Raw genomic sequence first — 12,624 nt, 5'->3', positions numbered from 1 at the left:
GGTAAGTCTATTTTCAAAACAAGTTTTTGCACTTGTACAACAAGAGGTCTTCTTAATAGAAAAATCCAGAGAAGCATTTCTGTGTTTGAAAATTACAGTTCTCCCTTTTGCATAGGGAAAAAATCCAATCTCTTCTGTATATCTTTACTTTGACACCACTACCACATTCATACAGGGCACTTGACTTCTGACACTTGTGATTACCAGATGTGTGTGAGGTTTTCCCCATATCAAGCAGTTCTCTGCAACACTAGCTGGGTGTCCTACAATTGTACTTAATTCCAACACTACTTAGAGAGAGAGTCAGATGTCACAAGGCCTCTGTTCCAGAAGACTGCCCCCAACTTCAGATGCCAATTACAAATAGTACATCTCCTAGGTTACCCACAACTTCTATTCAATTTGGCTACTAATCACAGGTTCACATTATCCTTCCTCAGGTTTGATTAATTTGCTGGAGTAGCTCACAGAACTCAAGGAAACAGTTATATTTACCAGTTTGTTAAATATACGATAAAAAACAAAGATGAACAGCCAGGTGGGGATATACATATAGCAAGGTCCAAGAGGGTCTTAAGTTCAGGCCCTTCTGTCTCCATGGAGTTGTGGTATGTCACCCTTCTGGTACGGGGTTGTATTCTCCAAACTGGAAGCTCTCTGAACCCCCTACTATTGGGATTGTATAGAGTCTTTCTTACATAGACATGATCAATATTTGAGTCCATTTCCAGCATCTCTCCTCAGATTGTAAGATGGGGGGGGGGGTGAAACTGAAAATTCCAAGCTTTTAATCATAGTTTGGTCTTTCTGTGATCAGTCCACATGCAGGAGCCCTCCCAGGATCCCATCTAGAGTTCTCTCAATAGAATATCCAGGAACCCTGTGTCAGGGGTGGGGTCAAAAACAAATATTAGAACAAGATACCCTTAGTGCTCATATCACTTTAGAAATTAAAAGGGTTTGGGGAGCTCTGTACCAGGAACAAGAAGCAGAGACCAATACATATTTTCTGTAATCTCACAAATCCACATGTCCTCAAAGGCAAAGTGATAACTTAACTGTGGTAAATTTACCCAATGGAGTTTTATTTGGCAAAAAATAAATAACTACAATGATATAATATCCACCAAAATAAATGAATCATAGCAATAGGTAAAAAATTTGAGTACCCTCAAATTACACACAGCCTGAAACTTTCTTTATAAAGTTTAAAACAATTACATACATACATGTATGCATTGGTGCACACACACACACACACACTCTCTCTCTCCAGGAATATGCATAAATGCAAAGCTACATAAAAATGAAAGCAAAGAAATGATGAACGGAAGATTCACAATGAACACAAGATTCAGGTGGATGGTTACCTTGAGCTGTGTGAGACAGGAGGTGGGTTGAGGAAAATTAGACAGTTAGATGCAGTTTATTGATAAGGTCTAGGCTTTGCAAATAAAAGCATCCATGCATGGACAAAGATGGGAACAAGTAAACCAAGAAGTATGTATGATCAAACTAATTTTGTGTTCCTGAAGCCCCATAAAATATGTTTGTGTCTAAATTAAGGATTTCCTAAAAAGGTAACTTTCCACATTTTAAAAACAGAGTACAGAAAAAAAATTATGAGGGATGCACGTCTCCCTTTGAATTAGTGAGGTGTTTTTTTGTATTATTTTTGAATAATTACTAATAGTGCAATTGCTGTATCATAAGATAGTTCTATTTTTAACTTTTTGAGGAATCTCTATGTTTTTCAGAGCGGTTTCATCAGTTCGCATTGCCAAAAACAGTGCAAGAGGGTTCTCCTTTCTCCATAACCTGGTCAACACCTGTTTTTTTTGTTTTTGTTTTTGTTTTTGTTTTTTTAACTGCTGATTTTAGCTGTTCTAACAGGTGTGAGGTTATATTTCATTGTGGTTTTGATTTATATTTCCCTGATGATAAATGATATTTAGTATCTTTTCATGTGTCTGTTGGCCATCTGTATATCTTCTTCAGAAAATGTCTATTCATGTATTCTGCCCTTTTTAAAATTGGATTATTTGGGCTTTGGGTGTTGAATTGTATAAGTCTTTTTAAATATATTTTGGATTCCAGCCCTTTATCAGAGAAGTCATTTGCAAATATCTCCTCCCATTCCTAAAACCTTTCAGTTTTATTGATTGTTTTCTTCACTGTGCAGAAAATTTTTATTTTGATGAATCCCCAATAGTTTATTTTTTTCTTTGTTTCCCTTACCTCAGAGAGACATATCTAATAAGTTGCTATGGCCCTGAATGGATAAAGAAGATATGGCATATACATGCAATGGAATATTACTTGGCCATAAGAAAGAATGAAGTCTTGCCATTTGCAATCATGCAGTTGGAGCTAGAGAGTATAATGTTAAGTGAAGTAAGTCAGTGAGAGAAAGACAAATACCATGTGATTTCACTTATATGTGGAATTTAAAAAACAAAATAGGGATCCCTGGGTGGCGCAGCGGTTTGGCGCCTGCCTTTGGCCCAGGGCGTGATCCTGGAGACCCAGGATCGAGTCCCATGTCGGGCTCCTGGTGCATGGAGCCTGCTTCTCCCTCTGCCTGTGTCTCTGCCTCTCTCTCTCTCTCTCTCTCTCTCTCTCTCTCTGTGACTATCATAAATAATAAATAAAAATTTAAAAAAAAATTAAAAAACAAAATAATCATAGAGGAAAAAAAGAAAGAGACAAACCAAAAAAAATGCAAAAAAGAAAAACAAAAGACTCTTAACTATAGAGAACAAACTGATGGTTACCAGAGGGGAGGTGGGTGGGAGGATTGGGTAAATACATGATGATGATTAAGGAGGGCACTTGTGATGAGCACTTGGTGTTGTATATAAGTGTTGAATCACTAAATTGTATACCTGAAACTAATATTACACTGTTGGTTGACTAACCGGAATTTAAATAAAACTTGAAAAAATAAATACTATAAATATATTTTTAAAAAGTTATGAGGGAACTCCCTAACAAGTGCTGAGAGGAAAGAATGTGTGTAATGGAGTGAAGGGAACACACATAGGTGTTTTAAGTTCAAAGAGAGGTAAGTCAGATGTGCAGACTCAGAACGAAGCTTCTCAGTGATAAAAACACAATTCAAAGATTATGTGAGGCAAGGATGGTAGTGGGCTACTAGCCACACATAGACTCTTTCCAGCATTTCACATTGATGTCTGAATAGCTGTAAGTCCCAATTTTTATCAGAACTTCAGCTGACATGACTTCACACTGACATTGCTACTACTAAAAGCATTATTCTATACTAGGGGTCAGCAAACTTTTTCTGTAAAGGATTAAATAGTAAAAATTTAGGTTTTGTAGGCTATAAGATCACTGTCACAACTATTCAATACTTTCATTGATAGCAGCCAGAGACAAAATTTAAATGGTTGAGTGTGGCTGTGTTCCAATAAAACTTTGATTAGAAAAGTAAATAGCAGGCCAGATTTAGCCCCAAAGCATAGTTTTCTGAACCCTCTTTAATCTTATCCACCCAATGGTTCGTCTGTATATTGTATGGTTTTAGAACAAACATCAATACAGCATGCTTGCCAGTGTGGTGAGATGATATGTCGGCCAGAACTTAGGGTTTAATGAGTTATCCCTCAATAGTTGCCACATCTTCCACTGTGGCAAGAAACTCAATCCTATGATCCAGACTATCAGAATCTTTATGGTGGAATTATTACCAAAGAACACTATCTCCAGAGCTGCAAATTTGAGATGAGGACTTGAGGGAAGCAAACAGTAAAAGGAGTTTAAAGAAGGCTTCTGTTATTTTTGGATGCCTCTTCTTTGAATAAATATATTTTATTGAAAATGTTCAGTACTACATAACCATATTCTGCGTTGTACCTAAAGATTTGTGTATGTGTTCCTTTGCACTTGGCTGGTGAGTCCACTGGAAAAGCTGTTCACTAAAGGTGTATCCCAGTCCCTTCTTTGCAGATAAAAATCCAGCATGGTCAGTATCATGTCGAAGATCCTGGTTCTGTAAGTTGCCAAATAAAAGTCCAAGGCAGACAGGCATGTGAGTCAGTAAAGCAGGCTACCCCCTTTTAGTGTGTGTGTGTGTATGTGTGTGTGTGTGTGTGAGTATGTCTCTGTGTGTCTATGTGTGTGGTGATTGGGGCAGGGCTTACAGACAAGATAGAACACAGTCACTCAAAAAGTGAGTTTGTTTTTCACTTTAAAAATAAGAATTGAAAAAATATGTTCAAAGATCCCCATGACTATCTTAAAACAATTTCTGAATGGTTGGTAGAATAAAGCTATCTTTTGTTTCTAAACAACTTCAAACCTAAAAGTACACAGGAAATGAAATTATAGACAGAGTTGGTAGGTTGGCCTCAGAAACACATCTCAGTTCTGAAAACATTAATAAGCCCCATCATAATCCTGCCTCTCTCCCAGTCCCTTAGAGATTTTAAAATATATATATTAAATAGGCCTAGTGAGGGTAAGAGATTCCCTCTTAATCTTATGTTGACTTGTTTATTGTCTTCCTTTTATCAGAACAAAAACATCTATAAAGTAGAGATCTACACTTCTTACCACCCATGATAGTATTTGGCATGAATAGGCATTTGGCAAATATTTGTTGAATGAAAGAAAGATAATCTCTGCTGTTATTTGATGTAGTTGCCATAATTATCCTCTAGCATGGGTTAAAAAACTGAAGCTAATGAGCATGTCCAAGACCGCAACTCATAGCACTAGAGCTGGTTTAGCCAGTGTTTGTAAGCATCCCATAGCATTTGTAGCATATTAATTTAACCATCCTTTCATCTTTCATCCATTTTACCTGGATATGACCACCTGAACACATGACATAGCCCCTAATCTTTTACTCATCCAAGCTGCGTAGCAAGTTACCTATAAAATAATTGGTAAACATTGATTTTCTCCCACCTGTCTACTATTCAGAAATGGTGGTACCCTATAGAAGTGAACATTCATGTCCACAGCAGTGTTCCAAGTTTATTGCTTCCAAGCTTATTCCTATTTTGGCATCATCTTTTCTTAGGTTATCCGGTCACTCAGAAAATTAAACTAATGTTTACCATATTAGCCTTTTGTTTAATAAATGAGAAACCAGTAAGCAATTCCTTGACTTATGAAAGACTTGTTAAGGCACAAAAGAAAAATACTGAAGGCTTTGCAAGTTAAATACTTCTTAATTTACTACTTCCTCACTAACTGATTTTTTCTTTACTCTTTTAACACGATGTTATAGTCAGAGCCACAGCCATGTAAGGGTTAACAGTTAAGTAAAAACAGCAAAGGAGGAGCCTCTGGTTCCAAGTGACTAATCTTTTCTATAACCTGTTTTACATAACCTTCAAAGCCAAAGAAACTTTATCAAAGGATTAAAACTTATATAAACAAAGATTCCTTTATTTATAACTGATTCTCTGCAGGACAAGAAGCTCCACTTACATTATACATGTGCAGAGATTTATACATATTGGCTACTTAATGTGTAATTTTTAAAAAATCTGATGATCTTACAGTATAGAAGCAGCAGTGAATGAAGAGGATGGTGAATGATAAGGTAAAGGGAGTTCATTTATTTGGGTTTTTGTGTTTCAATTCAGTTATTTTTGCTTTTAAAAAATGCAATCAAAATGTATTACTCAGAAATATGACTCCTTGGGTTTTCTAATTACTTTGTCTATAATTTCCTGGTACTGACAAAAATTCTGTGTAATGCTGGACTACGTAATTGTAATAATATTGCTTATTCACACACACACACACACACATATAGATATATACTTTGATTTTTTTCAGATATGTAGTTAGGAGTGGTTTAGAGCATTTGAAATGAGTTAAAGTGATTCCAGATAGTATTTCTTTTCTCTTGCTTTGCCCATGGTCTTTTAGACTGCTCCTTGTTTATTTAATTCCTCCAAACCCATCCTTCTCATTCTGATCAAGCCCCATGTTCCTCTCTTTCTCCCCTGAAATACTATATATGCACACACACACACACACACACACACCATTTATTGCTGTTTTCTTTCAAAGTTCAGAAATAAGAGGGGCATCTTGGTGGCTCAGTTGGTTAAGTATTCAACTCTTGGTTTCAGCTAACGGTCATGATCTTGCAATCATCAGATCAAGCCCTGCATGGGCTCCCTTTACCCCTCCCCCACTGCTTGTGCAGGTTTGCTCAGAGGGCTTTATATTTGTCCTCTGCAGTCTGGAGGACACAGGGACTGGTGTCTGACTCATGCTAAAGAGTCTAGAAGGCAAAGCTGTGGGTGAAACCTCCGGCCAGGAGGTGGAAGGAAGCAAGAACTACATTTGAAAAGGAGCAATATCCAGTCAGTGGTGGGTCAACCATCACTAGTTTGGGTCGGTCTTCCACCTGGACTGATTGGATTATATGGAGCAGTGATGAGACCTCAGCAGAGAGGCTCAAAGTGCGTGATGCATGCAAAAATTTGAAGAACTTGTGTGTGACTGCCAGAGGAAGTGCATGTACCCTGCCGAGGACACTGCAGGTTAGTGATCATGAATGAAGGGGAGCATATCCAAAGACCCATAGAAGGGCCAAGAGAGTCTGTTTTAAATAACTTTCAAGGCCATAGAAAGCAAGGATGACATTTCCTGCCCTGTTAACATCCCTCATATAAGTTTCAACTCTGGAGGACACAGAAACATACTTCTCCAACTGTGAGGGGAGGCCTGAAGTGGGGCTGAGGAAAGAAGCCAGGAGAAGCTGACCCAGAACATAGAGAAACCAGGATCTTTTTCCTAACCATAGAGCTTGGATATGTTGTAGTGGGAGGAAAGAAGCTGCAATTTAAATGAAGTTCAAATACCTTTTTGCAGGACTAATTTAACCAAAGGGTTTTTTTTTTTCTTTTGAAATTCAATAGAAAGTAGAGCAACCTGTCTGTGATTCCATTTAGTATCAGGAAAAGAACTGGCCCCATTAAGTAAATTTTGTAGGAAGTTTAGGGAAAAGAGTAAAGCTTTTTCTCTGATATCAAAAATCCCACTTGTTCAAAGGGCCTGTACTGTGATCTATTTCTGTATGTAAATACTGTTCAGGAACACAAAGGTGAATTATTTCAACTTTAAAGTCTTTTTTCAATAACTTATCCTTTACAATAAACATGGGACTTCTTAGAAATACACAGGATTTCTTAGGATTATATACTTGCCTTCCTTCAATCCTCCCTTTACTTCAATATACTGTGGCTGGTTGTTCTACCTAAGTATTTTCTACACATATATAATGTTTTACCATTTAGTCTGAAGACTTCTTTATGAATCATCGTAATAGATTTAGATTTAAAAGCATGTCATCTATGTCAGGATAGAGGTGGGTTAGGACAGTCAAAGCAAGTGAATCAAATTTGAGCTACTTTATAAAGAGAGATTTTTTTAAGTAGAATTTATCATTATTATTATTATTTAATTTATTATTCATAATAATGTTAATTTCAATAATTTATATAGTATTTTAAATCTTCAAAATAGCCATTTATTTCTCAAAAGACAAGATATAAATAAGATTACATGTCCTATTGAAATGAGGACAGAAAGTAGAAAATGTCTTAAGAGTTACTTAACACAGGGATGCGTGGCATAGTTTAGAAGAGCATGGGACTCTTGATTTCAGGGTCATGAGTTTGAGCCCCATGTTGGGTGCAGAGATTACTTAAAGAAAAAAAAGAATTACTTAATATAGCTATTTAGAGGGAGAACAAGAATAAGATGAAGTTCAAGCTTGTCAACTTTTTAATTATTTTGGCTAGCAATAGAGGCAGCAGGAATTACCAATTATTGAAACTTTTGTCAGGTTTTCTCATAGGTATTTTACGTCATTTATCATTTTTCATTACATGCCTGTGGATGTCTAATCTTTTTAGGATCCAGCAAAAAGATTTAGAAATCTCCAATTTGAGTCAATTCTAGAAATCCTGACAAGATCCTTAATCCCTCATGGTCCCTTGGTAGTCCCGAAAAATCAGAGGTATTTGGGCTCCTTGGGCTTGAAAGTTAGAATTAGGGATGCCTGGGCGGCTCAGCGGTTGAGCGTCTGCCTTTGGCTCAGGGTATGATCCTGTGGTCCTGGGATAGAGTCCTGCATCAGGCTCCCCAGAGGGAGCCTTGCTGCTTCTCCCTCTGCCTCTGTGTGTGTGTGTGTGTGTCAAATAAATAAATAAATAAATAAATAAATAAATAAATAAATATTTTTAAAAAATTTAGAATTAATTCATATGTGGCAGCATGAGCCTGGGTGTTTCAAATGTCATCTAAATATGTGCTGTAAACTGTATTGTGTTGCTAATGCAGGAAAAGCACGAGAGAATGTAGATTGGGTTTGACATTGGTTTGGTTCACTAAGATTTTTGTATTACAAATCAGAAATCTTTCTGGTGGTAATAATCTGCGATTTAATTTACTTTAGGAAAATATAATATGGTGATCCAGTGAAATTGTGTAATTTTATTTGCATTCTCAAATGGAAAAACAGCCACTGAGCTAGGACTATGAAAAACCCACTAGAGGCACCTCATTTTGAAGGCATCCTGGTTTCTTTTCCTATTCATCTTCTTTTATTTGGATGTGATTTTTTTTCCCTTCATCTGCTAGTGACACTTATATTGTTTGTGGTTTATGCACTCCTATTCTCTATGCTGTGAAACTTGGTGTTAAAATCCATGGTAAATGGGGCTAATTGGTAGTACTACTTAATATTTTAATATCTAAAGTTGATATGAACTACAATGTCAGAAATATACATTTGGGGATCCCTGGGTGGCGCAGCGGTTTGGCGCCTGCCTTTGGCCCAGGGCGCGATCCTGGAGATCTGGGATCGAATCCCACGTCGGGCTCCTGGTGCATGGAGCCTGCTACTCCCTCTGCCTATGTCTCTGCCTCTCTCTCTCTCTCTGTGACTATCATAGATAAATAAAAAAAAAAGAAATATACATTTGAGTGGTGAATATGTTTTTGATTTTGCTATATCATCTTTTGCCTCTCCCTGAGAGAATAAATTGCTTATGTACAGAAGGAAAGGGCAGAAAATAGACTGTATTCTACATTTCTGTTTCCCATTTGGGGCACTGATCATTTGCTAACCCTGTACAAATGGATCTTAACTTATTAATAAACTCATTTGCATCTGGAACTAGTGGATACACTTGAGTATATTTATATAGATTAAATTATTTTTAAATATTTATTTATTTATTTGAGAGAGACAAAGAACAGGAGCAGGGTGGAAAGGAGCAGAGGGAGAGAGAATTCTCAAGTAGACTCCCTGCTGAGCATGGAACCTGATGTAGGGCTCAATCTCATGACCCTGAGATCATGACCGGAGCTGAAATCAAGAGTCAGATGTTTAACTGGCTGAGTCACCCTGGTGCCCCAAAGTGGCTAATTAAGTTGTAAATATGCATTCCTAGAACAGGCTGAAAAGAAAGGTGTATAGCTGATAGTAATACTTAAGCTTTGCTGAGGCAAAGTTCCCAATATAAACTTATAGTAAAGGGGATCCCTGGGTGGCTCAGTGGTTTAATGCCTGCCTTTGGCCTGGGGCATGATTCTGGAGGCCTGGGATTGAGTCCCACATTGGGCTTTCTGCATGATCATGCCTAATTGTGTGCAACAAATGGTTACAAATGAAGGTAGGCCCCAAAGCCTGATCTGAGAAACTATAAGGTAACCAGGACCTTTTATGTCTTTTCCCCCTACCCTTCTCCTTTTTCTTCCTTGCAGCCGGAGTCCTACCCCCAGCCACCCACCTCTTTTCTTGTCTTCAGGTACCTATTCCATTCTCCAAGGGTTTGTTCTTAGGTAGCCGTTAACATACTTCAACCAGGGTATTAGTTGATAGTAAAGATTTCCCCATCAAGAGTGAATTGTCTTTTACTGAGGGACTTTTGAACTAAAAAGACTTAAAAGGAAAATTATAGATTTCAAATCATAGAAAGTTATGGGGGTTAATTTGGATTGGAGCTTTGCTCAAGCAAGACTTGTTGGCTTATTCAGATCACTCATATTTCTGGAAGTGGAGGCATGTATTTAATAAAATAAAGTCAATTATTATAAACAGTTTTATCACAACTATATATGTGTAGGGCCACAGGATCCTAACCTTCAGGTGAGCTCACACTAAGTATTTCAGCATGTCAGTTACATAGGCCCCATGTTTACATGTTTAAAGGATAATTAAAAGGAAGATGAAAAAGAGATTTTTTTTTAAGTCTACAGTTTTTTGATAAAAGTACTTTTCCTTTTATAATGCTTATCCTTGATTTCAATTTTAAAAGTATTAAATTTATTAATATATAGTTTGTTATATATGTAGGAATATTTCTGGCCACTTAAATTCCATCCTTTAAAAATTTTAGAATTTACTCTTATTCTTCTAATCTACTTCCAACCCAGGTAAACTCAACCGGATTTGCTTTTTCTATAATGTCTATGATTTCCTTGTAAGGATTTGTGTGCCACTTCTTACTGATCATGACCTTGGTTCTACCTAACTAAAGGAATGTTTTTTTACAGCAAAGAGGGTGGACTTTTAGAACCTACATCTTTTATGGCTCTGTAAAATTTTGTAATTCTAGACATGTTGTGCAGGACAAGTGCCTTTGCATCATTGGTTATTGGAGCAGGAAAAGTGTCTTGTGATACAAATCCTATTTAGGATTTGAGTAGATTATTGTCATTATTCTATTTCCCTTTTGTCTCCTTGAACACTTCTCCTTATTGTTTTGAGCCCTCTTTTGTTACCTACCTTTATCTTTTTTCTCTCTCCCTCCCCTTTTTTCTTTTTAAATCTTTTTTGTTTGCTATCAATAACAAAAGCACCTACTTTAATACCATATTGTTCCTTTCTTTGTGTATAGTTACCATGGCTATAATAGCTATCATTCACTGATTGAACACCCAAGATGGGTGAGGTGCATTGCATATTTTATTCCTACTCTTTAATAAAACCCTACAATTATTATCACCTGTTTACAAAAGGTGTAAATTTTCATATTCTATCAAATTTATCACACATATCATAAATTTATATTATTTTTGCTCATTCATTTGTTCATTTTTCAGAGTACGTTTGTTTAAACAATATATATTGAGTGCCTGCTATATTTGAGTAATGGGCTTAAATACTATGGGGATTACAGAGATGACTCATACATCCTTGTTCCCGGGTAGTTTACAGGCCACATGAAGAAATAACACTTGTGCATATATAACCAAAGTACAAGATAGAAACTATGAACATCATCACAATGTTATCAAAATTCTGACTAGTAAAGTATTATCAAATACCAAAGTGAGCTGAATAAAAATTTATTGAGTGATTGAGTAAATGTTTGAATAAACTGATATTAGAAGAGTAATACAAATAAGAGTCTATGTAAATCCAGAGAAGAGCTAAAAGGATCATGAGAGATTCCCTGGAAAATGTGGTATTTGAGAAGAACCTGGAGGTAGATTCCTAGAGGATGAAGGGAGAATACTGCAAGATAAGCAAATCATATGACCATAGTTGTGGAGCATAATGTGTGAAGTATATAGAAGTTAACACACAAGAGAAGTGCTATAGCAATGCAGATAAAAATGAGTTCTGAACTCTCATGGGAAAGACCTGAATGGAATAACTCCAAAGAGAGGGCCCATTCACTCAGCAGAGTTTTTGTTAAACCACAAGAGAAAATTTTCTTAGTTGTATACAGAACAAAGAAATAAAAGTCTCAATAGAAAACTCAATATGAAAATGCAAGTTGAATTTGGTGAAGGATGGGAATCAAGATAAGCTACAAGGAATCTTTCAGGATGAAAAATATTCAATAAGTATATTCAATTTTTCAAACTTTCAGTTGAAACTATAAAGAACAAAATAAAACAAGGCAAAACTATCTCATACTGAGTAAAGATTGTTATTCTCAACATCAAACAAGTTCTTCATATTTTGAGAAGATATTTTTGTCCCATTATTCTTTTGCCTGACCTGTTTATCCAGTTCCAAGACAAACTAATTTGGCAGGGTTCTACATAAAATAAACCACAGGACATAGTGGAAGTAGAATAAAAATATTTTTCTTTGAACATGATGTAGAGAAATTGTCTGGACTTTGATAAACCTGAGTTCCACTATTGGAATGATTATATTAACTGTGTGATCTTGGACAAGTTTTCTTTTAAAGATATAATCCCTGTATTTTGAAATATGCAATTGTTTTAAGACAGTAAAGAAATCCCTATCATTATTCTCTACTTTTGCAGAATGAAATTTTTATGTCAGCTCATTGTTTTGCTCCTTAGTTATCAGTAAATGGTTTAAAATACCAGCCTCATAGAGTTTTGTGAAAATCAGCAATAACATATACATAAAATGTACAAATGTATATAAAGTGTATGTAGACAGTACTTTAAAAATAGAGACTTTTTTCTCCTAATTCCATCTGGTCAGAATTTTGGTTTCCTCAAAATTTTTGTGATTTAGTCTATTAAGCTATGAAAGGAAAAGGAAAGATTTTACAAATTAGGAAATTAGGGAGAATTGAGGTTGGGGGAAGCAGTATACCATAGTGGCTAAGGGCACAGCTCTTGAACCCGTAACCC

General features: G+C 36.2%; 1 protein-coding gene across 1 annotated transcript in view; it reads left to right on the top strand.

The window, feature by feature from the left end:
* Positions 1–5,463: 5,463 nt before the first annotated feature.
* The window catches only part of SLCO1A2 (solute carrier organic anion transporter family member 1A2), a 107,952-nt gene continuing 100,791 nt past the window's right edge, over positions 5,464–12,624 (top strand). The window contains exon 1 of the mRNA XM_055318650.1: positions 5,464–5,575. The gene's annotated coding sequence lies outside the window, so the exon portion shown is untranslated. The remainder of the gene's footprint in view (positions 5,576–12,624) is intronic.

This window comes from Nyctereutes procyonoides, unplaced genomic scaffold (assembly GCF_905146905.1).
Source record: "Nyctereutes procyonoides isolate TBG_1078 unplaced genomic scaffold, NYPRO_anot_genome, whole genome shotgun sequence".
Classification (NCBI taxonomy): Eukaryota; Metazoa; Chordata; class Mammalia; order Carnivora; family Canidae; genus Nyctereutes; species Nyctereutes procyonoides.
The sequence above is the reverse complement of the archived record's forward strand: the minus strand, read 5'-3'. Positions and strand labels throughout refer to the sequence as shown.